Below are 26,693 nucleotides of genomic sequence, written 5' to 3'. Positions count from 1 at the left end.
TGTCACGTTGTAAGTTGGACCATTTTAGGTGGATGTAACGGAAGAGGTCAAATTGTTAGTACTTACCGCCAGTGTGAAATGTATCTTGTAGCTCTCACTGTTGACTTTATGGAATCCAGAATGCGTATATCATGCGTCCTCATATTGGCAACCATAAGTATCCAGTGGTGACTAGTGCAGATCGACAGAAGGACCTAGTGGTATTCTGCAAGTGGTACCTATATCGAAGTCAAAACTCATTACTGTCAGAGCATTTATTTATCACCTTTATATAACCTCAGGTGAATTTCATAACTGCAAAAAGTTACATGTAAAACGACGACATATGCCAGATGATACTTACCTGATTGAAAAAAAACAGAACGTTGAGCAGAAAACTGTTTCTTTTAATACACCAAGACTATGTCAAGTTATCCATTCTCCGTTAAATTGCAACATGATTTGAATGCCGATAGCGTTGACAGACATAACAAGGACAGTTCATGCTTCTCTAATTGTCATACTTAAAACAAAGTTACGTGAACGTTCTTGACATTTGAATAGATGTAATCATTTTGCTGACTCTCCAATAGTTGGAGTATAAATATCAAATCGTCCCATAGTTTTCCTAGAATTATTACCCTCCCATAGTTCAAGAAGAGCCATGACCCTCCCATAATACAGCAGGATTTGCACAAAATTATGTTGTGACAAATTCCCGGACGACCTTACACCAGGAAATGCGTTTTATGTTCTCAACTGTCTTAATAAATAACAATAGATTATGTCATGGCCGGTATAACGTTTATTCTCAACTCAGAATGTCAGCGACAAGACAACACCGTCCCTCAGAACAAGTTTCAAATCACGTTCCTTTTCCGAAGCAGTGCCGTCATCACTCTTTTTGGTGGTGGTCAAAACTGGTGCAGCTGTTGGTGACGGTGCCGTGTCTGTCTCAGTAGGCTTGCTGACTGTCGATAGAGCCGCGCATGTACTTTTACTGGACTTCCTCTGAATGACACCATCTACGCGGGCTTCCATCTCTGCTGAGGTCCTCTACAATAAAGGAATGAATTATAGGTTATGGAAATAGTTCCCTTGAGATTTTTCTTATGCGCACACTGAACGATTTTCATTCTTTATATTTCGGAAAAGCAAACAATACAAACAACATTCAAATGTATCAGCAAGCCATGCCTTGTAGCTTCAGATTGCCAGAGACTTGTGTCCTGTCCTCTCAGCTATCAGCTGCTCGTCTAGGCCAGAATCATAGAGACGTGTTACTGTAGTCGCCCTCAGTGAATGATTTGAATAAAATCCACCAAATCCTGCCATTTTACACAGTCGTCCGACAGTGCCTCTCAAAGGGTGCAACCCAACCGGAATATCTGCATACCACGCATCTCTTCGAATAAATTTCAGAGGCCTCAAGTAAAATGCGGTGCACTTTCCGTCTTTAGGTCTTAAAATAGGATCAATTTTCAAATGTAATTACCATAAACACACGTTTCCAAAGTGTGAAGGGAGGGAGTTTAGTTTTACGCCGCACTCAGCAATATTCCAGCTATATGGCGGCGGTCTGTAAATAATCGAGTCTGGACCAGACAATCCAGTGATCAACAACATGAGTATCGATCTGCGCAATTGGGAACCGATGACATGTGCCAACCAAGTCAGCGAGCCGGACCATCCGATCCCGTTAGTCTCTTACGACAAGCTGAGTCGCCCTTTATCGCAAGCATGGGTTTCTGAAGGCCTATTCTACCCCGGGACCTTCACGGGTCTCCAAAGAGTGAAACATAGTATAGTTAAAGTGATTAATGATACTGTCCCTTGCATAGATTTAAGCATCTCATTTTAATTATGCGTTAGTGAGTGAGTCTACTTTTACGTCGCACTCAACAATATTGTAGCGTCATGGCGGCGGTCTGTGAATAATCGAGTCTGGACAAACAAGTGATCAGTAACATGAGCAATTGGAATGAATATACGATTATGTGTGTCAAACAAGTCAGCGAACCTGAACACTCGACCCGTTAGTCGCTTCTTACTAGCAAACAAGGATAAGATGGACTGGAGCAGAAAGAGTTTTACGAGAAGCATGCGCTGTATACGGCAATGACTAAACCCATTTGGTTTGTAAAAGGTAGAGCAGATGAAACTAATTCTGCGCGTAGCTCATAAGACTCCGACGTCTGTACAAACTATGAAGATATATCAGGAAGCATATTTTCCTGCCAAATCCATTGATAACTCACCTGAGTGACACGTATTTTTCATAAAGCTGGACAAGGCATCTGTCTGGACGCACTAAATTCTGGGAGACGTAGACACATTTTCTTTGACACTTTCGATGTTTTAAGCCACCTCTTTTGGTTTTCGATACATTCTCCATGTATCTGAGACGTTTTGACCCATCTACACCTACTGTTATTTCGAACTGTGAGTTTGGACCCGTTCTGAGATACCTATGCTCATCGCCTTCTCTAGGAGCACAATTGAGGCCAATGAGGTACATCACTGTATCTAATAGCTGTTGCGGACTGTGCTCCCCTAAGATCTCCTTCTCCCACAACACGTCCTCCTTATCTACACTGATCACTTCAGCCTGTCTTTTCTCTATTCCAATTCCGTGTCTAGCCAGCGACTTCATTCTTGCATCTAACAAAGACCTTAATCCCTGAAAGAAGTAAGACTCGAAAAGGTTTAAATGCGTCCATTTCTTCTGATGTAATACTGCAGAGAAGAGACAATTTCGTAAAGCGTATTTCCACGATATTCCTCGCCCTTCTGATTTCTGACCTCAGCTATGAAAAACATCAAGTTTTATTTAGTTCACATTCCTTCTGAGCCAGTGGCATAATGCCAGGGTTTAAATCCATATCCTCTCTCCTACCCCTCTTACGCCGTTCTCTCACCCACACTTGATACAAACGAAGTGCCCACTTACTCTTGCTTTCAGTATTCGATGAATATGCTGAGTCGCACAATTTCTTAATGTCAAAATCTGATGCTGGCTGGCCAAACCTTGCTGAATTAAAATCTACGCTATGTTCTGGAGTTTCAGGTGTCGGGGGTTCTTTTCACGTCACTTGCGGGGGAGGGTTACAGGGCAACATATTAAAAAGGTTGGATTCAATTTCTTGGCTTGCTTTGTACAAATCAGTATCAGAACCAGAAGAAAAAGCTTCAAGATCAACCAGTTCACATTTTCCCGCATCAAAGTTTGGAAGTGCATTATAATCACAATCAGAATTTAATAACATCTCAAAATCTGAATTAACGTCAACCTCAAAAGTGTCTGTGAAACGGTGTTGTGTAACAAACACGTCGATGTCGGAATCACTCATACTGCATAATCCTACCGAGTCCCACGATGTTCACTGATGTACGTGTCATGATGTACGTGAATATATAACCACCGCCCTCCCATAGTTGAGCACGTTTATTTGCGTGTTTTAACGACACTTTTGGTCATGGCCATGTACAGCTAGAACAGTCCTCCATTAGTTTGGCTCGTGAACCTCGCTATTATTTTCGCACGTGAAACTTGTCTCGGCCTAACGGCCTCGAACAAGCTTCACGTGCGAAAATAATAGCGAGGTTTCGGACATTCTCCTATACATAATGCCATACATTACTGTTTCTCCACATGCAATTAATACATGTAATTATAACTAAATTCATTCTTCTATTTAAAGGGATTCAGCATGAACACATTTATGGTAACAGCGTGAGCGTGCATGGTGGGCGAACTGGTTGAGGCACCAGGCTCGTGATCTAGCAAGTTTGAGGTGTCGGTATCGAGCCCAACTATACTGACGCTTTAAGTGTTGTCACAAATCCTAGTGTACAGTACACGACCCTGTACGCTTAAAAGAATACAAGAGTCCGTTGGCAGATGACCAGATGATGGACAGTGAAATACGTGCAAACACTTAGTTACGGGTTCAGGAATGCGCAGTAAAATTGGACAAAGCACTGTATGCGTCCCAGCTGATATATGCTGATATATAGCAATTGTATCATTATTAATATTGTGTCAGCTCATTCTATACTTGCTTGTATCTCTATATTTTAACATGGGAGCGACGTTCGTCCATTCATGACTTGTATATTTTCATGAATAATATATGTTTAAAGAAACAATGCAATGCGCCCGCCCCAAACCCCCAGACACAATACATATAATGAAACTGTGAAAATATAGACTTGCCACATATTCTACACTTGCATGGGTTTTCTTGGACATATTTATGTATTTTTGGGTCTGTATGACAGATTATGGATCTGTGAGTGCTGTTAAGGTGGAGGCATGTTCTACTTTCCAACTGAGAAATGTATCCGTGTAATATGCGTCTCTCTCTCTCTCTCTCTCTCTCCCTCCCTCTCTCTCTCTCTCTGCCTGATTACATTGTGGAGATCAGTTCCGTAGCCCCTACTATTGGACAATATGACGGAATATCTTGATTGGGAATAATATATAACTGATAATTTATTTAAAAAGACATTCGAGAACCAAAAATATAATATTGCAATAATAGAATACGAGACAGGGCCCAGTTCAATGTAGCGCTTGTCCTCCGACGGCACAAGGGCTTGTAACCGGTGTACAAGCGATCTACCAATCACAGCGCGTCTTGCAAAGCGGGGAAGGAAATTATCCAGTCGTGTATATTGTACCACAATATACACGACGTCGTGTATATAGACGATTCGTCGGGGAGATAACTCGCGGAAGGTCAATATCTGCCTGGAGCTAGGTTCCTGATCGATTTGAGGACATATACGTGTGCTGGAAAGAATTAAGTTGGTTATCTGTAAATTGTAATTGTATCTTGTGGCCATTCAAAAGAGAAGTCGTCCTCGGATGTGGATGAAAGTCAGCCAGGACAGTTCGACAGGTGTGTAAGACAGAGCACGAGCAGTATGGCAGTGAGGTTCGCTTAGCTGTTTCTGTCTGAGATAATATTAGTTAATGCACGTTCAGTTCGCGTGATTTAATTCAGAGTAGATACAACAGTGTTTGTGTGACAGGAATAGTCATTGAAAAACAATTTCTGCGTTTATTTCCAAGCTAGTCTTTCAGTGAATGTTTCACATTTTGGCGAATTTTATGTTGTGATGCTGCCAGTAACAACTTGTAGAAAAATCAATGACAGTGAGTCAGAGGTAGAACAGCTTGAATTAAAAAATGCTCTAAATATGTTCAAACTAGCTACTAGCGGAACATGATTTAATAGCTATCAGGTAAAGCATTACCAATCAATTCAGGAACAGGTTGAACCCTTGGGCTGTAAGTGTTTCACCTTATGCCCAGTATCTATGATGATCAGTTGTGTCTCAGTGCTTCTGTTTGAATGACACACTACTGATCAAATGAAACATTACAGTACCCATTAATATATCACTTGTATCATGATTGTAGTTGTCATCCTTCATTCTCACGTGTATATGCACTTGATGTAGACACTTGTTTCACCATTAAAGTCACAGTGTAAAAACTAAAAATCGAGGCAAAACACATGATATTGACTGCATGACTAATCTGTATATGAAGTGATTTAGTTTTATTGATGATTACTAGTATTTATCATGTTCCTGGAATATTGCTGAGTGCAGCATTAAACAACAAGGTAAGAGTTCCTCCCATTCCCCCATCCGAAATAACATTTATGTATTGATACATACTAGAATTATTAACAAAACCTGACACAACAATTACTGGAGGACTCACAAAAATTGCAATATATAGGGTTGAACCACTTAGTATTGCCTCTGATTGTCTGAAGACAAAAGAAGTCTTGAAGAAAGAATATGGGAGAAAGGAAGGAATTCTTTCCAACACAAACCAACCAGCCTTCATGTGCCTAGGATGACAAACTGTTTGTCAATTAAAAACATTTTCAGCTTGCTAGTCATGGTAAAGAGTGATGTTTTCAGTGGGAAAGATATCAGTGATGTCATATTTCGAAATTGTCATAGTAACCACGAGTGTTTTCATAATGTCCACAAGGCATTGTGATACCTGCTAGCACTGTGTCCTGTTGGATACTTCCCTGATAAATGCAGTGAAGAACTAACCATATTCATTACCTAGCAGGGTGGTGGGGTAGCTCGTGGCTAAAGCATTAGTAGTATAGGGAATAGGGGTTTTAAAACACTTTCAAGAAATGTCTCTACAAAGCCTTATTTACTAAATAAGGCTTTGGTTGGGCCATTAGCTCTTGCTACTATTACCCCTACTACAAAAAAGTTGGCGGTAATTACTATGCCTACTTTGTGTTGGTAGGAGGTAACACTGTGCCGTACGGTACGATCAATAATTCTTCTCTTACAAACCCCCTACCCGGCCCACCCCTCAAGTAGTACAAGTTAGGTTCATCGGCTTTCATATCCACTTTATCTATGTTGTAAGTTTTGACTGACCATATAGGATCGGTGGCTCGCTTACGGCTATCACCCTCGTGTTCCCCCGGCTGGTATAGATACCTCACTAGGGCCCTATCTGGTATCTGTTTCTCCTTCCCATGCAATGGAGCGGCCGACTCTGCAACTATTGATTTTAGTTTGATAGCGTCTGCCGGTTTCTTACCGGTGAGACGGGTGACTTCATGGTTGATTGCCGACACCACCTTGGGTAACCTCGTGACCCATTCAGTCGATCGTTTTCCAGGGGTGGCCATCTCCCTAGCATACTGATAGCCGAACAAGCGCTCAGCCAAAGTCCTATTAAATCTCTCAACTATGGCTTGGCTGCGATGGGCTCCGGCCGTGCCACGCCTGACCTTTGTATCGTGTTTGGCTAGCAGTTGTGACACGGCACCCATGAACTCCCGTCCGGGGTCAACTTGCAGCTCTGTTGGCCACGTCAGCGGACTGCGTTTGTATATGCGTTCGAATCCTCTGGCTACCTGGGCCGAATCTTTCGTGGTCAAGGGTTCGGCTTCCTTGTAACGACTGGCTACGTCCACTACGGTTAAGGCATACTTGTACCTCTTGTCGTGGGGTAGGAACAGTAGGTCTGCCTGGTGAACGCTATTAGGTATGTTAATACCGAACCTCCTTCTAGGCACGTAGCGTGGTGCCGGCAAATAGATCTGCCACAGGGCTTGTTTTTCAAGCCACGCTTTGGCTTCCTCCGGGGGTACTCGCGCTATTTTAGCTAGCTTATCTACTGCGCTAGCTCCTTTCCAGTACCCACGCGGGCTGTAGTAAATAGCCTCAAATTTTTTCATGTCTATACGCGTATGTGTTTATCCCATCAATAGCTATCCAACGTTTCGTGTCCATAGGCGACAGGGACGTCTTGTTTATAGTCAGTCCGTATATCTTATGTCCATCACTTCTAAGTGTGTTCATTTTATGCCTAAAGGTACGGGTCTTGAACAGGGCTTCCTTGAATCTGGCGTGTTTGATGTGTTGTTTCACCACATACTTCTTAACCCCCTTAGCCTTCCGGATCTCACTATTGTCGGCTTTCAGTATGGAGTACATCTTAGGTCTCAAACCTATGTACTCGGCTATGGGCGTGCCAGCACACTCGTCCTTCATCTTACCTAGGACCTTTTTATTTACAGTACTGTGTATGGCATGGGTCTTAGGGTAATCGCTGGTGTCGTATAAATCAAGGTGTTTTTTCATGTCCTCGTACACGTCCTCGGTTCGAATCTCCATCAGCAGGGAATCCGTGTCAGTGTACAGCACTTCACACCTGTCGCCGTACTGTTTCTTGAGCTCGTTGTAGTAAAAGTCGTACATCAGGTGTTTGGATAAATCGAGGATGCTCATCCCCACGTAAACAGGCCGGTTGAATTTTATGTGACTTTTCTTCATGTGTAGGGCAACCAGGTTGTCTGTGAATATCTTACTACGGTTGAATGCCGGACTGGCTATCAATCTCCTGAGCTTGTCTTCCTCACTCGACCGAACCAGCTTCACGGTCACGCGTTTCCTCAGGTTCTCCATAGTCTTACCAAACACCGAGTTGTTCATGAGCTTGTAGAGATTTTTCTCAAAATCACTGGTGGCTTTTTTTCGTAGGTCTGTGTTCATTCTGATGTAGGGTTCCATCCATGGACTCTGGTCGAACATGAGCACCCTGTGTATTTTGGTCAGCCTCATACCCAACGACAGGTACAGCTGTAGGTTGCGATAGTGAACGATGTACTTGGTCTTATTCATTAAGTTAGGCACGAGTTTTTCAACGTCTGTCACACGCCCACCTGACAAGTTATGTTGGTACTCAGACATCCAGTCTGGGTTAACCCTCATACGTTCGGGGGCCAGGGGGTAGCTGTTGTGCGATGTGTGTAATTCCTTGGGATACTCTAAGTCAACCTCGAGGATATAACCTTTGTTCGAATCTGGTGCAACCCCCATAACATCAACGTGGGGTACCCATTCGAATCCCCCTGTAGGTAGATACTGACTCATGGCCCAGCCGTACAGGTTGTTTGCGTCGAGGTAGAGAATGTGATTGGTTGGTTTGTTAGGATCGTAACCTTTCACGTATTGATTATTTGCTTTCGCGTATCGTTTGGATGCCATGGAAATCCCACCTCGCAAGCCTTTCTCAATGAATAGGTGCATGTCGTAATCTGTGAGCAATTCCAAATTAACTCCGGTCTTTTTAAGCAAGGCATCCCACGACAGACCTGGGCTGGTGTAATACCATGCGGGGTCGAGTTTATACTGCTTGAAACATGTCCGCCTAAACGTTTCAAACACGTCGGCTAACAGCAGTACATCTGTCCTCAAGTACAGGTCGTGATAATCACCCAGGTTCTTACAACCCAGTTTATTCCATACGTTAGTCGCGTGCGAGTAATCATCTCGTGAGACGGACGCCTCATTCAGCTTGCTATAAAAGCAGTCAATAGGGGGTAGTCTGGTCTCTTTGAACTTAGCCCAACTATCCATGTACTCATAGGGGTACACACCCTTCCTCATAAGCAGGGGTCTAGTCTCGGCGTCTGTGTATCGATCGGTGATAGGGAAGGTATTGTTGGCCTTGACCAGACTGTCGAGTGACGACAGGAGGAACTGAAACGAGTCAATGAACCTAAGTCCGTTTAAGCTGAAGGAGATGTATCTCTCCATGTTGTTGGGGATGCACGTTATATTACCATCGATTTTCGCGATGGCCTGCATGATCAAGTGTGAGTCGTACCCTCTCAAGTTGTGAAAGACAACGGGGATGTTTATTGTCTTAGGGTTGATTTTAAGCTTGAGGTTGCACGCGTTGTGAGCGGCGCCTCTATACTTACCAGTTATGTGACAGTGATCTCTCACCGAATCACCGTTAAGTGGTGATTCACACACGTGACAGTTAGTGCTACTAGCGTGGGCTAGCCTGTCGACTCGGGTCAGACGCATGGGAGCGATTTTATACAATGCATTCCTAATAATTTTTTCTTCCTCCTGCAAACACTTTAGAAACCTTTCAGCCGCGTCAGGCCCCCTATACACTACCGGAGCTTTCGTTTCCCCGTCACAACGGACGACAATGTATCCAAACGAACAGGCTTTATGCTCTTGTGTTTTGTGGGTGAAGCTACCACTGGGAGCCTCGCCGGCGGCAGCCACTAAGGCTTCGAAGTCGGCATATATAATATAAGGCACAGACATTTGGTTCTTGTGGTTATTGAATTTTAGGATATTGTCACCTTCCTTAGGCATGTCGACTCGTATGGCCGTCTGCCCCACACCTTGACAATCATCCCGGTGGGATTCTAATAAATCAGCTCGGGTGAAGCCATGTAGACATCGTTCACAGAAGTGGGTCTTTCCTTTGTATGCTGATTGGTCATACAACAGCTTGCTAAAGTGTTTTATCCATGTGTAGTGATACTTTTCACCTCGTTGGATCATGAATATATTGATAACTTGGCGATCCTTCACCGGGCTGACCCTGTGTACTATTGTTGTGTTACCTTCGTGCCCAAAGACATTTATAGCCAGATTATTCTGTTTTTCTATTTTAGTGATCTGGGATATGGGGGTGGGTTCATCTATACCATCCCAGTTGAGCCCATCATCCTGAGGATAATTAGAAGGCCTGTTCGGATTAGTGTCAGCTGGAAATAAGGCTGACCTGATAGCTAACCTCAGGCAATCGTTTCCTCTATTCTTAACGTTTACTATAGCATGTTTGTTCCTATAGTAGGGAGGCAAGGCTAGGTATGACCCGCCTCTGAACGGCACGTAGTTAGCTATGTCTAGATAGATATTATCGATTTTATCTACAACCCACCCGGACCCCAAGTGTGTGTAGCGTTCTAGGTATTCTCGTATCTGCTGAAAACTGGTATCGATTGATGTATCAATGGTCTCTGTATGTGTGGCGATCTCTTGTTGACCTCGGAAGTAAGGCTGAACATACTCAGTGGTACTCCCAACCTGCTTATCGAGCGACATTTTCACTGTGATCTGAAACTTGATACTTCCTAGGTTATTTAGTTCCTGGTTGACCTTATCAGCTATCAGAGGCTTGATATCTGTAATGTCTATATTTCTATCAACGTGCATGCGCCAACCTCTCAAATAGTTGCCTACAGCGCGCTCAGTGCGCACGAACTGTAGGTCAATAGCTCTATTCTGTCGTAATAATTCTATAAGCTGTGGTTTTCTCATACGGGAATACCCGCCTAAACCCAAATCGTGTGCCTCGACTTTCAGTTGTTTTACAGTGGGTACGGGGGCATGTGATAACAATGCGGTTAACCCGGCTCTCCCCAGGTTTGAATAACCCGTGTATCCAAGCTGTTTTGCTTGAGCTTTTAATTGTTTTACTGTAGGAGGGGCTTCTAAACCTAGTAATCTCAACAATGCTGACTTCCGCATTCGAGAATACCCGATCACACCTCTCTGTTTTGCGACCCGCTTGAGCTCGCTTACAGTAGACATCGTGTTTACACCTAAGAGAACCAATGTCTAATTGGTTCACAGTAAGGGGAGGTAACCCTTAAGTGGCTATCTTGAGCAGTCGCCTACGTTCTTTTATGTAGCCTTTTTTATTCTCGTAGATGAGTTGATGTCTTACTACGTTCGCTCCGTGAGCTTTACATAGACAGTAGTGTCCTTTAACTCCGATACCACACACAGAACACGTGTAGTTAGGACTTCCCATATGGAAACAACAGAACCCCTTATTCCTGCATTTCCTACCACAGGCCTCGGTCTTCCCCATAAGTATATATTCGCATCGGTATGGAGCGGGTCTCATGTTTACTTATATAGGTATTTTAATTTAATTGCTTCGCAACCAACGCAGTAGCTGCTATACCCAACACTATGAAGCCCAGTTCACGATTCATTTGTCCCTTGGATGGTGTGTAGTACTGAGCGAGTGTGGGTTTATTGAGCGGTTCCAATTGTTTACCAGTTAGTAGGTAGTATTCTTTCATTGCTTCATCGACATCGTTGAATGTTTTAATGGCATGGTTTTCACGCTTGAGTTGTTCGTTAATAAAATCGATCCTCTGGAGGCGTTTTTTAGCGTACTCGGCCTGTGCTCTTTGTAATTTCTCAGTAGCGAGATCGTGCCGCTTCCTTTCTTCCTGTATTTCAGCCGCGTGATCATCTCGTAGTTTCGAGAAGAGGAAATTACTCCCGGAAAATGCCAGGGCATTCACTAACGCCCCACCGACCATCATAGCTATCGTGGCCATCCCTATATTTATTTCATTATATTATCAGGTATTATTCCTTGTTTTACTAGGATGTCTTTTGTGGCCATCGCCATACCAAGGTTCATTATGAGCATACCCATATCCTGCAGGTTGAAATCTAGCTTGATAGTTGGTTGTTTAAGCACCATTTTAGTCAACCGAGCGTACCCTACGGCTAGACTGGCGACCACTGTGGCGTGGTATGCGTCGTTGACGAACGTTTTCCCCTCAGACATTATGTATATGATATAAAATATTAAAATTATAACATGATATGCGGGTCAATAGTGGGGGATACCCCCACACCCCCACTGTTGGGGGTTACCTCACTGTTGGGTGGTGGCTCACTGTGGGAGGGTACCCCCACGTATAACCATGTTATAACCACGGCAGCAGTTACGCCTACAGCCAACAACAGTCGGGTTGGGTTGGTCACTTTATGTTGGTTACACCACCGTTTTTTACCGGCAGCTACTCTCTTAGGATTCTTCTGCCTGGTCACTTCCCTCACTGGTTCCTGTGAAGGGGTCTCCTCCACTGTTGGGGGTACCTCCTGTGCAGCATCCATCTATACTATTATTATTATTCTTTCTCTCAAATTGACAATGTTTTGCTGTGATAATCGCCGCCGTCACTGGAGCCAACAACATACCATATTTGTGGTACAGCCCGCAGCTGATAGAGCTCACGGCGTGTTCGATAAAAGGGTCTTTCTCGAGGTCTTCCCACAGGTAAAGTCGGCGCTCTGGTGGAATGGGAAGGAAGTGTGATACAATACCGGTGTATATCTGGGTCATAGCCGATCCTATTGTCTTTGTCATTTCTGCTCCGAGCCGGGACTCGTATCTAGTGTATAGCTTATCGATTTCTTCGGCTGACATTTTGTGAATTTTATCCGGAGTGTAGTCTCCAAAGTAATGTTTGGCTTTACCGCCAACAGCCAACGCCACCAGTTTCTCTCGCTTGGGGGAATCCCCCACACCCCCAGTGGGGGAACCCTCCAACGACAATTGTTCGAGCAATTCCTCACACTCCATCTTATAATATAACAAGTAAGATTTACTTTTAACTATATAATACCCGATACAGACAAAACACAGACAAATGAAGGTTAAGTTGCACACAACAAATACTTCAAATATCATAGCTTTGCTTAGCTTTGCTTAGCTTTGCTTAGCTTTGCTTAGCTTTGCTTAGCACACTCTATATGCTACTGGTTGGTCGGTTTTTAGAACGAGCTTAGCGTGTTTAGTTTCAGCGTGCTGTTTCTTCACACGTTCCCGTTCTAATTTGCTCATCACATCGTTCTCTCTCAAACACTCCTCGAACGAATCCCTGTCCTTGCAGTGAAATAAGGCCACCCATCGCGTCTGCTCCCTGAGGTCTTTCAACACCGAGTTGAACTTCTGCGTTAGCACCCAGACGCTGTGATTTGCATGCCGGCCGGAGAAGGCCAGGTACGATAGCATGTCTCTCTTTTTTGTTATCTCGCGATTAGCGCTGCAGTCGTCCAGTATGAACAGCGTCGGTTCCCCTTTAAATTTCTCGTGAAGAGCTTTCAACCAGTCCTGCAGGCGTGTTCCAGGGTCGATTTTATGTACGTCCGGGTCCGTCATCACCCAAGGTCGCGCGTACGTTTTATTCATGCTCAGAGTAGGGCACATGATAACGATGTTATCGAACACATCCTTGTAGTAACCCTCCAACATATCCAACACGAAAACGGTCTTCCCACAGCCAGTCTGCCCGCACACTATGGCACAGTGTGGGTCAGTGGGGAGGTGGGGGTCTCCCCCACTAGTAAATGGCTTGCACGAATCTCCCATTGTCTATATTAAGTTGCGCGTCCATAATAACGTACAGATATAATTTCAACTTACCAGCGGTTTGAGCCTTCTTAGTAATCTGGATGGTTATCCCTTCGCTACCGTTATCTATACGGCGCCCGCTACCGTGCAGTTTATCATCATCCGTGGATCGCATGTCCAACCATAGTGCTTACTTGGTGGTCAGGTATTCACCGATCTGCACGGAGCCGAGGTCCAGGTCCTTTGTTATGTAGTCCCCCACTGGTAGCTTTTTTATCTCATCCCACTGCTGGTGTGGTCTCATACCATGACTGAACAGCTGGTTGGGCACGCCCTCGATGGTCACTTCCACCTTTTCAATCTCGGGGTTGAAAAACTTCTCGCTGTCCCTCCGGAATGGATCGTAATCCTCCACGGGGACGACCAGGATACCTTTCATCGATCGCGCCGGCACGTTCAGGTTGATATTCCACACAGTGTCGCTCTTATCTCGCACGACTGATCTATGCCTCAGTACGCGATCGTACAGGATGGCCATCTTCCCAGAGTACTGGTTTCGAACCTGCCTGGCCAGCTCCGGGCTAGTGACCATGTCGAACTCAAGAGAGATGTTGTCTATGGCATAACTGGCCTCATCACCGTTCGGCGTACGCACTACTTTGCTATAGTCGTTAAACGTGAGCTCGTATTCGAGCCTATCACCCAGCGCGGCCTGGTAAAACGGTGCGTGTCCCGTGAGTAACTCGAAGTCGAGCGGCACGCAGAATCGATTCCCGTATGCTAGAGCGATGGCCTTTTCACCGTCCGATAGCTTGTCTTGCTGGTCTTGCGTGAAGACATATCCTATGCGCGCCTGGGTTGATTTGCTGATGCCCTGGTACACATCATTGACTCGTTCTCTCTCGCTTTTCCAGAGATCCTTGTAGCAGTGAAACACGTCGCTGTCGTCGATGCTCAACACCTCGTTACCGCTGATCTTGACGGTCGTTTTCTTGATGATAGCTCGGCCCACGTTCCGCACTAGCTCGCGTTTGTCGTTGTCGGAGGTCAACGTGATACTGAACGCCAGTCGAACAGTGCCTGGTACAATGAGGTCATTCTCACCAAGATTTGGAAATCTAACCAGCAGAGTTTGATTCTGGTCTGTCTTGCTGGGATTGTTGGTGATGGTCACCGACTGGCGCACGGCTCTGGCTCCTAATGGCTCTCTCAATCTTCTGAAAGGATCTAATTTTCTGCCGTACATTGTTATATAAAAGAAATATATTTTTAATACTAATGGATGAAGACATAGATATGACGGAGATGCCGGGCGCTAGTGCCCAGGCATTCGATGATGAGCAGGAGACCTCATTTACTAGTTCACCATTGAACCAAGAACTCTTGGAAACAACGGTAAATGATTATTACGAAAGTTTAAGAAGAGATAAAAACTACGTTGAACCACAGGGTCGATACCATAAGAATTTTTTTATTGATACAAAGGGTGTTCTACGCCTTAAGTCTGACCCAGGGGTTGACCTCTTTAACAAGAGCAATAAAAAACCACTGGCCTTGTCAACTCTAGCCAGCCGCCATGGTGTTGAATTTATCCGTAAAAATCTAAACATGAATGATTACGGTGGTGCAATACCTAAGGCCGTTAAAGAAGATCTGCAAGCTACCAGATCCCACCTCACCACTAGAGATGAAATGACACCACAGCGTGCTACAGAAGCCTCGGACAGCATAGAAAAACTGTTGAGCACCTACTGGGACAAACCGTTACCGGGGTTTGACTTTCCGGTAAGGGAACTGCGCGGCTTAGACGAAGCCGTAAAACGCGTGCGTGGAGAACTCGTGAACAACATGGGGAAACTGAACGAAATCGACGAGCACATCGCTAGGGAAAAAACCAAACTCAACGAAACTGAAAACGATGATATGAAGCGTCGTATCAATGAACGAATACGTGATTTAGAAGACGAGAGACGTACACGATTGGAAGCCGCTTCCTCGAATCGTGAACAGCTTCGATCCCAGATCAGTCGTATTCGGGAAACAATCGATAGAATACTGAATGAGGATACAACTTTAGCCAACAGGATTCGGATATTGTTCCGGGAGCAAGGGATCACCATCGCCAGTATTCTGACTGCATTGGGTTTCATCATATCAACCCTGGTGGTGTCACTGACAGGGGGTACCCCTGTTGGGCCTACAGGAGGCGGCGGAACTCCAAGTGGCGGTGCGGATGTTAAAGACTGGATAAAAAAACTCGGTGAAGGCCTAGCTAAACTGGCTGGTAAAGCCGCCGAAGCCCTTCCCGGCATCCTGGGTAGCATCGTCTCGTGGTTGTTGGGCGCTCTGTCTAAAACTGCCATGTGGCTCAGTCAAAACCTGTGGGCAGCCATCGTCGCCGTGGCGGGTCTGGTGTACGTAGCGGCTAAGAAATCTTTAACCAAATAAGTCCCAAAGTTACCCCACCAACCACTAGGGCCGTTTTATTATCAATATGCTGCTGATTGGAGGCCTGAATATGGGGGTGTGTGGGGGGTACCCCCACATGAACTTTAGGCTCCGGAGGTGGCGCCACTATACCCTTTTCACGTGGTGGGATGTGTGGGATATAGGGGGTGTTAATATCGGGGTTGATACCCAACTTTTGGTCCGCCGTGGCTATGACTATTTTGTTGTTATAACCCACCACTTTTTTTATTCTCAGTTGCATATCACTCGGAGCCATGTACAACCCCACGCCGAACACGTAATTGACTTTCGATCTGGCGTATTCTAACACGTTTTGGTAACGGTCGATGGCCCTCGGGAGATCAACTGGAGAATTGATAGCATCCTCAACGTTGGAAACGAATTGTGTCTGAGCGTCGTAAGCAGTTCCCTTACCGAGGATGTTGGAACGCGTCATCGACTGCGCACCCAACAGCGCCCACACGTACGTTCGAATCGAGTCGTTCAACCTGACTACCCCGGCACGAGTGAATCCTTTCGACGTGTCCAGCATGAACATTTTCCACCCGTCTGCGGTTGACTGCTCCACTTTCTGGACTGTGAAAGCAACACCACCTTTAAAGTTCATACGATCATCCCTCCATTCATTACTCGACAAAGCAAAGTCCTGGCGTAGTATATCTCGTTTCAGTAAATCATCACTGACTTCTTTCACTGATCGCGCGCCATCATAAGGAATACCCAACCCGTGGTTCGGCCCCGGCAAACGCCAATCCGTCTTCGGGTTTATTTCGAATTCATTGCAAATACGTTCGTAGGCCCGTCTATCGTACGGGTTGTTTGTTGCGCCCCACGCTTTGTCCTGTGGGAGGGGGGCGCTGATCTCTTTAAGGATACGTCTGACCTGGTAGTACACGTGGAACTTGAACACAGACTGACTCAGCGGGCCACGCCGAGTGTCGGCCAATGTCACACCACACCCCGTTGTAGCGCACCACACGGCAAAGTTTAATTGATTCTGCCAGAACTGCATAGGGTTGTTGAACCAAGCGTGGACTGCCTCAATGTTAGTCACCGAAAGCTTATACTGATCGAACACATCTAAAAACTGGGCATTGAAATACAACCCAGGAGCAACCACGATCTTCATGGGGGAGAAATCTACGTCCAGTTTAGGGTAAAACACACCAGGGGAATACATTTTAAAACTATTATATAATGAGCATATATACTCTAACATGTACATAACACTTCCAGGAATAACGAGCGGTGAGGCCGTTCAGCTGACGCACGCGATCGATAACACGTCAGGTCAACTCGAAGTCGCACTCTGCGATATCACCTACCTACCGCAATGGACTAACATTAATATCAGCAACAATAAGCTGTTCGTCAGTGGAACTCGCAGCCAGATAACTGACGGCTACTACAGCGTGTGCTCTCTAAACGACGAGGTCTTCAAACCCCTGGGAGCCGAACTCAAGATGAACGACTCAAACGGTACAGTGGTGTTAATCAACAACGGAAGAAACCCCTTGAGGCTAGGCCGACCATTAGCGAGGATACTCGGTATGTCTCCTGACGAGATAAAACCAACAACAACCGTCACAGGCACGAAGTTACCCGATCTAGTACCGTACCGAGAGCTGTACATTCATCTCGGTCAGGTGAGCACAACGTACAACATTCAAGGAGGTCACCCTTCCACTATACTGAGAGCAGTGCCGGTGAAAACTGAGAAATTCAACGACGGTAGAACCGAGTCGTTTTCACCACGGCAGTATAAGAGATTAACCCAGGGCAACATACCTGAGCTGACAATATCGGTGTTCGATATAAATCATAATCCTGTAAATATAGGATACCTCAGCTTAACGCTTCATGTAAAATGACCAGCGCACAAGGGCCCGGAGTGAAAAAATGCGTCAATATCGGGATCTCCGACCTCGGAGACACGCGCGGTTTCGATGCTCCCGGAGTAGATGGTAAATCGTACGCCTTGCAACTAAAAAACAACATTTACAAACGCGTTGAAATCCCCTCCGGTGGAACCCTAAGTGATATAGTAGATACCACAAGAGCAACAGTCAACACTAAGTACGCACTTGTCAACACCGGTGATAATAATTGGGTAATATACCCATCATTCGGGGGTAAACTGTTCGACTTAGACGATGTTGAGAGCACTACCGTCGTCCAAAACAAACCATATATGCTCGTCTTCACCGATGATGACATGTGGGTGTTGTTACCCGATAACAACTGGTTTATCAATATTAGACTCGTCTCCCCCTACGTGTTCACTGATAACAAAGACAACCACCTAAACAAAGTCGTGAACAATGGAACCCTGCTCGTGGCTTACGTCCCAACTCAGAGACGTAGCATAGTCGTCAGCCCAGTCAACACTATAGCAGCCCACATGCTATCGAGTAAACCAGCCATACAAAACGTGAAATTGCAGTTGGTGTCTGAATTCGAAGGTGTGGTCACTATACTAGAGGATCTACCGGCAAACTCAACACTGATCATCAAAGTCTACCTAGGGGAACCATCGGGGAATGATGTCGAGATCGTGAAGGGGATCAAACTCGGGTGGGTGAAACGACACCAGTATCAAGTTTGCAACATTTACGTGCGGGTGGGTGTCGACTCCAAGACCAGTCTGCAGGGGGTCAACGTGATCGTGGAAAACAAGATATCACTAATCAATATCTTCCTGCCTGACAACATACACTTCATGGGTATGAAGTTAACCCCTGAATTATTATCAGAAAACCAGTTGGAAATTATATCGTAATAGTATAATAATGACCAGTCATCGTCCCAACACTACGCTTAACGACCTGGGAGATACGGAGGGATTCGATCAGCCTGGTGAGGAAGGTGAATTATACATCCTGCACTTCAAAGACAACGTGTACAGACGGGTGCCATTACCAGATTTAAAAGAGCCCAAATGGCTGATCAACTTAACATTCACCTCACCTTATATCACATTAAATAATAGGTTGGTCTCTAAGATTAAGAACAACGGTATCTGGGCCGGGGATTTCATTCCGGAGAGGACATTAATACACATACCATCTACTGGTTACGAAAAAAAGGGGTTAAGTGCTTATCCACACAATAAATTAATATTTAGCAGTAATCTTGATAGAATATCCTCCCCTTTCACCCTCATCATAGAAGTCTTCTTTACGGCTTTATTCGATGGAGCTCCCCCAATAGTACACCAAATTTTACCCGGGGTGTCAATACGCTGGTCTTACATAGACCAATATTGTCGTATTGTTATACAACAGGATACCACGGGTCCTATAAACCACTTAATAAACCTCAGTGGGGTTTCTATTACAACAGGAAATTCTATTAGCCTCTCACCTATTGCCATGACTAGTAGTCTAGAACTTGTAGACTTCAAATTCATTGATAGATTTTTAACTGAAACCCAATTAAAATATCTTTCAAAATATACATTATAGGATGGGTCTGTACCCAGTCGTAGAGGAAGTAGCGAAGACGCTGGAAACCGTAGATGGGTTCCGCTTGAGACAGTTATGTGATATGAAACGTCAACTAGAACAAGACCGTGACACGCGGAAAGCACTATGTAAAAAGTATAATAGAGCTTTCAATATCGTGGACGGGGCTGACACTACCCTTATGGCAACCAGCATGGGACTAGGGGCGGCAGGTGTTGGATTGTTGGCTACCATCGTGGCTGCACCTATAGTGCTAGGTATTGAAATAACAGCTAGGGTGGCAGGGTTGGCAGGGTTGGCGCTTAAGTTAGTATCACGCAGGCTTAATCGTAAGGCATTGAAACACGACGAGATCAGGGTTCTGGCCGAAGCAAAGCTGAACACAGTGAGTGAGCGTATTTCCACGGCACTCTCTGATAGTAAGATCTCAGAAGAGGAGTTTCGTTCAATCCTCTCTGAACTTAAAAAATATAACGGAATGAAACAAGATATTCGATCCAAGTCTCGTAAGTCTGCTATCAGCGAGGACGAGAAAAAAAAGTACATAGAACAGGGGATACAAAAAGCCCAGCAAGCCTTTATTATGAACACCAAAGAGATCGTAGGCGGTTCACGTTAAACTGTTTCATCGATATAAACATAACATAGGGGAACACGAGGGCGATAGCCGTAAGCGAGCCACCGATCCTATATGGTCAGTCAAAACTTACAACATAGATAAAGTGGATATGAAAGCCGATGAACCTAACTTGTACTACTTGAGGGGTGGGCCGGGTAGGGGGTTTGTAAGAGAAGAATTATTGATCGTACCGTACGGCACAGTGTTACCTCCTACCAACACAAAGTAGGCATAGTAATTACCGCCAACTTTTTTGTAGTAGGGGTAATAGTAGCAAGAGCTAATGGCCCAACCAAAGCCTTATTTAGTAAATAAGGCTTTGTAGAGACATTTCTTGAAAGTGTTTTAAAACCCCTATTCCCTATACTACTGCATTTGCTCTTCACACCAAAGACCTGGTTTCGATTCCCCTCATAGGTACAGTGTGTAAAGCCCATTTCTTGTGTACCCCTCTGTGATGTTGCTGGAATATTGCTAAGAGTGCCATTAAACCATATTAACTCACTCATTAGTTATCATGGCCATAGGCGGACATTCACAAAGTCGTTAGTGTGAATTCATCAGCTACCCATCAAATATGTTCAAAGCTCAATTGCTTTGTCACAAGTCAACAACAGATTCTTCACCATGTCCAGCTCCAGATACAACACTGAATGAGTAATGCAGTGTTCATCTTTTCCAAGGTATCATTCATTAACATCACCTGATATACTATAATGGCAGGTTGTCCGACATTGAGTTATTATTGTTTCCATTTTTCATATTTACTGAATAGCAGTTAGTCACTATTACTCAGAAAACTGTTGTGTCGGACTTTAAATAATATGTTACTAGCTTGTTATTGCAATTTTGACATGGGGTTGTGGCCAGTTTGACTCGGGTTTGACGCAATGATTTTCAGACCACTGTCATATAGCTGGAATATAGGTGGGTGTGGCATTAATCAACAAACTTAGCGTCTGACTATTTGACATTTCAATAACAATAACTAGGCTGCATATTGTAATAGAGCTGCTCCAGTGCAAGTAACAAAGTGCTAAATCAAGACCAGCTACCCTTTGTCCTTTTCATTCAGAGCTGTAACATATCATTATCAAGAGTCTCTTAGAAATCATTAGATGTTTAAGGGAACATATACAAACATAGCAGGTACATCCATTATTGAGAACATCTTTGTCTGTTCTTCCAATATTGTCTATCAGTGCTGAGAACAGTGTTAACACTCACTCCAGTGTCCGACCAAATTATTCCGATTGCTTACGAATGGCAACATCATGGATGACCAAGCCATTAACAAACCACCGGATTAATAAATCCAAAAATTATCCTTCAATCAAAAGTTCATTGAGAAATACACTTGGGAATAAGCAGGTCAACTAAAGGAGGCAAGTATGTGTATAGTGCATATTGCTGTGCAGAAATTGATAATGCACATTCTGGAGACATGCTGGGATGAGCCTGATTATATTCCTTATGAGATTGTCCACTTTTACACCTCAAAATATGCTTGAATACCGCCGTGAATACACTTTGAAGACAAAGTAGGCAGGTCTGGTTTAAAGCCTGTTGGTTTGTGCCAAATCCTATACATCAGAATCTTTGTACAATACTTGGAATACTTGTATCCCCAATGGAACAAAGTTTTTACTGGATCGTTTTGACATGTGTCTAATTAGGTCGTTTCTTTTTGCCATCTGATTCTTTAAGTGTCGTGCAGTTTTTGTGCTTATCACCAAGAATGTGTGAGCGCTGGCTGTTATAAAGGTTTGATTAATTGTCTCATGACATGGTTAGCATGGCTGATATCAGAATAATGGGGTTCTTTTTAAGTGTGGTCAAATAATTATAGTTGTGTACTTTTGTAGTTCTTTAGGATCATTTGGTTTGTTTTTTGGATTTTTTTTTCATTAAATATGCAACTCTAAGTCTCTTATTAGTTCTGTATCCTGCCATGATTTTGTTACAATATTGTTAAAAGCAGTATAAAACCATGCTCGTGCACTCACTTGTCACTAAACACAATATACTAAGACATAATTGCACTGCAAAGTGTTTGTACATATTTCAGGGTGATTGTTTATGTTAACCTGTGGGTTATTGTATGTTTTTCTGTGTACAGGTACAGGGCTTCAGGTAAACTGTGTATTTGCGTTGAATACGCTATAGAAAAGTCTTCCTTCTCCAAATCTTGAATAATTCTAAATGTAATTTAGATGCACAACACTGATGGAATTCCAATCATGGTTTGTCAACCCTTCAGTGATTGGCCTGTCTGTAAATATCAACCAATCAAATAGCAGTTTCCTTTCTACATTCTAGAAACTCGTAACATTACCTGTTCGTGGTATCAAAACAAATGTAGGCGTAGGCACATATTATTTCTCTCAGAACATGTGGATAAAGCCATGTTAGCTATTAGCTATATGTAATCATTATTAGTTAACCTGGAGGATATTGTCTTATTTCTATTGTTTAATGCAAAAAATGTGGCACCTCTTAAACTTGTTATTTGAAATAAATACCTAGATCTTAAAAATATTATGGATATCAAAAGTAAGATTTGGAAGTATCCATTTAGCTGGAAAAGTGGGGGTATCATACCCATGTGTTCAAAAGCTTATCTTTAGCTCGACTGATATTATACAGGTATTGCACTACATTGTTCGGTACATCCTGCTAGGTTCTTGATGTCTGAATGCATGTAATTTATTCCATAATGACCAAAATAGCACCAAATTTCAGCTTCTGTCCATGTTCCTTCAAGATCAGCTGTCATTGGTAACATTTACTCAAGGGAGGTAATCCAGTCACAAATAGCAGTGTGCAGGGAAAGTACTATTAATCTGAGATAAAAATAATGTAGCAAGGAAAATTTTGAATTTCCTTCCATTGCTTCTATTTTCATGTATTTTTTTATGTACAAGTCTATTTTGATCATTATGCAGGCACATTGTTGAGCTTATTTCAGCTGTACCAGCAGTCTCACTACTGACACTAGTGCCAGTTGTTTGTATTGTGAATATTTATAATGCATATTGTACCACTGAGGCCCACACCCAACTGTCTGTCACATGCCAGTAAGTAATCCGTGAGGAAGCGTTCGTTGAATTTGCTATTTATGATTACAATCATAATAGTGTTTCTATCATGGCCATAGCAAAAGGTGTAGATATGCCTTTGTTTGAATATTATATGCAACTGAAATTGGTTTGATTTCTCATGTTATTCACAAAACCTTTCTTGATCATTGTTATTTGGGAAGCATTTAGTACCACCAATAAGGCAAAGACTGTCCCCTCACTTGAAAAGGTTCTGTCTTTCTGCTCTGAGGTGCTGAGGGTTTCTTCATAATAAATTGCCTTCCAGAAGACTGGACAATGACTGGAACATATTACGCTGCACATTTAAGGCAGTTACAGAATGAAATTAAGACAGGAAGATGTGGGTGTGACGTGTCTGTGAAAGGTGTCCTCTACCACCAAGTCAGGGCAAAAATCTGTCCTTGCCATTGCTACAAATGCTTTCAACTCCATCAGAACCCATGTTTATCTCCTGATCTGGTAGATTTTAACCATGAAATAAGCTTAGCAAATTCATTTCAACTTAGATGATATCATACGAGTTGTGAAGTACTTTTTCTACAGCCAATACTATGCCCTATAAAACTCGAATAAAAGAATGTAATCCCATGTTTGTTTACAAAATGTTTCAATATGAAGGTAAACTATGTTGAAAAACATTTTCTATCATTTAGAAACTTAGACTATCATTTGACTGTCACATGATATGCATTCATTTATTACCATGATTACTGTTGCATATATTCACCTGAAGTCAGTTGAGCACAACCTGTTTCCAACACATCTATCTTGTACCAGATGTCTAAGTAAAGAGCTTGAGGTGCCAGCTGTCACATGTGTTACTGTCTTTCAAGGCTTGGCTGAATCATAGGACCAAATCAGTTAAAATAGAGCATGAGTGTGTCATATGTGATCTCAAGATGCTTCCGCTTGTGACTGTTCTCTGTAGGTTGTGTGTCTTATTTGTTTTTGTCAATTTTGTTATTTCGTGTTATCCGTTATCAAAATGTTCCTTTACAATTTCGTTTGTCACATATATTGCAAGTCTAGCTTCAGTACTTGTGGAAATTATACTGCAGGATGAAGCTTGTCTATAGCCTCTGAGGAATGGTCTTTCCACTTTAGATTGTGGCCTAGGGTTTGAAGGGTGTCTAATTAGTTATGTAGTTGCATCCTATGGTGTGCCAGCAACTTGCAATCTATGGTTCTAATCCCAGATTGGGAGGTCTGTCAGACAGGTTGCTAGCCCAGGTTGTGTGTTGAAGATATTTTCATAACACTGTAAAACCAAATATACCCAGCAGTTTAACCTGTAATCATGATGATGCACCCATCCCTGGTGTGTCTCTGAGTCCTACATCCACATTTTTTCCCACCCACCCAGCGCTTTCTCAGGTTCTGAATCTCCTAACCCCTTTGTCACTTCTTTTGTTCAAAAGGAATTTTTTGTTTGTACCAATATCTTTTTTATATTCAAAGACTAAGTGTTACTCTAACTCATTCTTTTTAACCTGTGAAATATTCCATCCTCCTTGGCCAGCCAGCCTGAACAGTAGGACACTATACAGGACAATGGACCCATTGAGTGACTGAATAAATAAAAGACTAGGTCAACTGTCCTGCTCTGTTAGTTCCCACATCTACACTGAATATACATCATACAGCCATTGCTACACATTCCAGTCACAGGTCAGAGGTCAGGGGGTCAAGACAAGACGACCAGTCAGCTAAAATCTGTTATGTGTAAGTTTTGAAATTCTTTAAAAATAATCTTGACATTTGAAGTCCACGGCCAAATCATTCTGATTTACTGACATCTGTGTTTGTTTATAAAAGTTGTTCATAGCAAAATGACTTTCTCAGTAATCAGTAGGCGAATAGTGGAAGGAGGAGAGTTGTGTTTTTTCCTTAGGATTAGTCCCATGTTTTTAGCTTCACCATTCTCAAATTATGAATTACTAAAGGACATACATAGCTAAAGTGCTTGAGAAGTACACTGGAAAGGAGTCCCAGTCATATTGGAACTTTGAGCCCGTACAAATGAGTGAGTTTAGTTTTATGCCACATTCAGCAAAATTACAGCTGTATGGTGGCAGTCTGTAGATAATAGAGTCTGGACCAGACAGTCCAGTGATCAACAACATGAGCATCGATCTGTGCAGTTGGGAACCAGTGACATGTATCAACCAAGTCAGAGAGTCTGACCACCGGATCCCATTGGTCTTCACGCACCACAATTATGTGTACCTGGATATCAATTCCAACCAATCTTCACGCCCTGAAGGAATATAGACTTGCCTCATTTAAGGCTTCAACACTGCAGGGTTGGAAATGTGAAAAGGAAAATAATGTGGTTCATGGACTTTGACAGACTGCCAGAACCATACCTTAGTGAAGCAACTCTAGATTTCCTCAGGTTTATTTTCAGAATGCCCCAGTCCCTCTTGGAATCCTTTTGAATTCATGGGAATTAGTTGTTTCGCCCAAAGTTATATACAGATGTGGATTCAGAGATGAAGCATTAGTCTTGTTCAAATACTGAATTATTTAGAAAATCAATACAGATGACGCATACATCAGTGTGTATTGTACACAATATGTACATCATGGAAGTTAATATGATTAACAAGCAATATGACCATAACATTTTGTGTTTATTATATTTATGGTTTGTGCATTTCATAATAAATAACCAGCAGAATCAGATAACCAATAACATCTTTTTTTAATGAGAAATGCATGTGTTCATTGTTAAATGTGCTGTCACCTGAACAGTGAATAATAGATTCAGTGTATTGTGCTTTAGTATTTCCTCATTGGTCTCCTCTAAACTGAGCATGTTGATGTGGGCTTGAATATGAATGGGTTTAGTCTTTATTCATCTTTATCTTTTTGTTTCAGTTTCATCTTTATTACCTTTCTCATTCAGGGCGGTGGCGTAGTCTGGTGGTTCATAGCATTCACTTGTCATACTGAAGACCGGGTTTCGTTTCCCACATTCGTAGAATGTGTAAAGCCCGTTTCTGTGTTCTCCGCCGTGATATTGATGGAATATTGCTAAGAGCAGCATAAAATCTTACTCACTTTTCTCAATCAAAGGTTTGTTCTGAAGATATCCTGTGAAAATGTATTTGTTACCAACCAAGCTGCACAAATGAAGGAGGAAGCAGAGAATTATTTTAAAATTTGAATTACTTTCATTCCATAACCTCTGTAGAGCTCTTATTGTGTTCATAAATTAATGGTTTTTTTACTTTGATGTATCATCCAATCTACTTTGAGTCTGACATGTTTGTGTTTATCATGAAGATTCTTTTTGCAGATGTCTGAGTTTGAACATGTTGGTAATGGTAGTTTTGGTGGATGTGTTGAGATAAATATATTTGAAAATGTCAGTGATAGAGTTATGTATTCAGTCACACCATTAAACTGCTTAGGAAGATAAATGGATATTTTGACACAAGTTTGAAGACTATGCCCCAGGTATTGCAGTAGTAAATGGAAAGATCCAACTCAACTCTTGATCATCTTGTTAGCCAACGTTGTTGAAGAAACGAATGGTTATGGTCCTGCTAGAAGCTTTGTCTGCACTGTGACATGTC

The 26,693-nt window shown here is 43.1% G+C and overlaps 1 protein-coding gene, 1 long non-coding RNA gene and 1 pseudogene across 2 annotated transcripts in view; 1 reads left to right on the top strand and 2 right to left on the bottom strand.

The window, feature by feature from the left end:
* LOC137297644 (uncharacterized) overlaps positions 1-26,693 on the bottom strand; it is a 69,088-nt gene that overhangs the window by 16,314 nt on the left and 26,081 nt on the right. The window lies entirely within an intron of this gene.
* On the bottom strand, positions 372-26,062 carry LOC137297748 (uncharacterized protein KIAA1958-like; annotated as a pseudogene).
* Positions 4,687-26,693, top strand: part of LOC137297643 (trafficking kinesin-binding protein 1-like) — a 95,069-nt gene continuing 73,062 nt past the window's right edge. Inside the window, exon 1 of the mRNA XM_067829541.1 lies at positions 4,687-4,883. The gene's annotated coding sequence lies outside the window, so the exon portion shown is untranslated. The remainder of the gene's footprint in view (positions 4,884-26,693) is intronic.

The sequence above is a fragment of the Haliotis asinina genome, chromosome 10 (assembly GCF_037392515.1).
Source record: "Haliotis asinina isolate JCU_RB_2024 chromosome 10, JCU_Hal_asi_v2, whole genome shotgun sequence".
NCBI classification, from domain to species: Eukaryota; Metazoa; Mollusca; class Gastropoda; order Lepetellida; family Haliotidae; genus Haliotis; species Haliotis asinina.
This window is presented reverse-complemented; position numbering and strand designations above follow the sequence as displayed.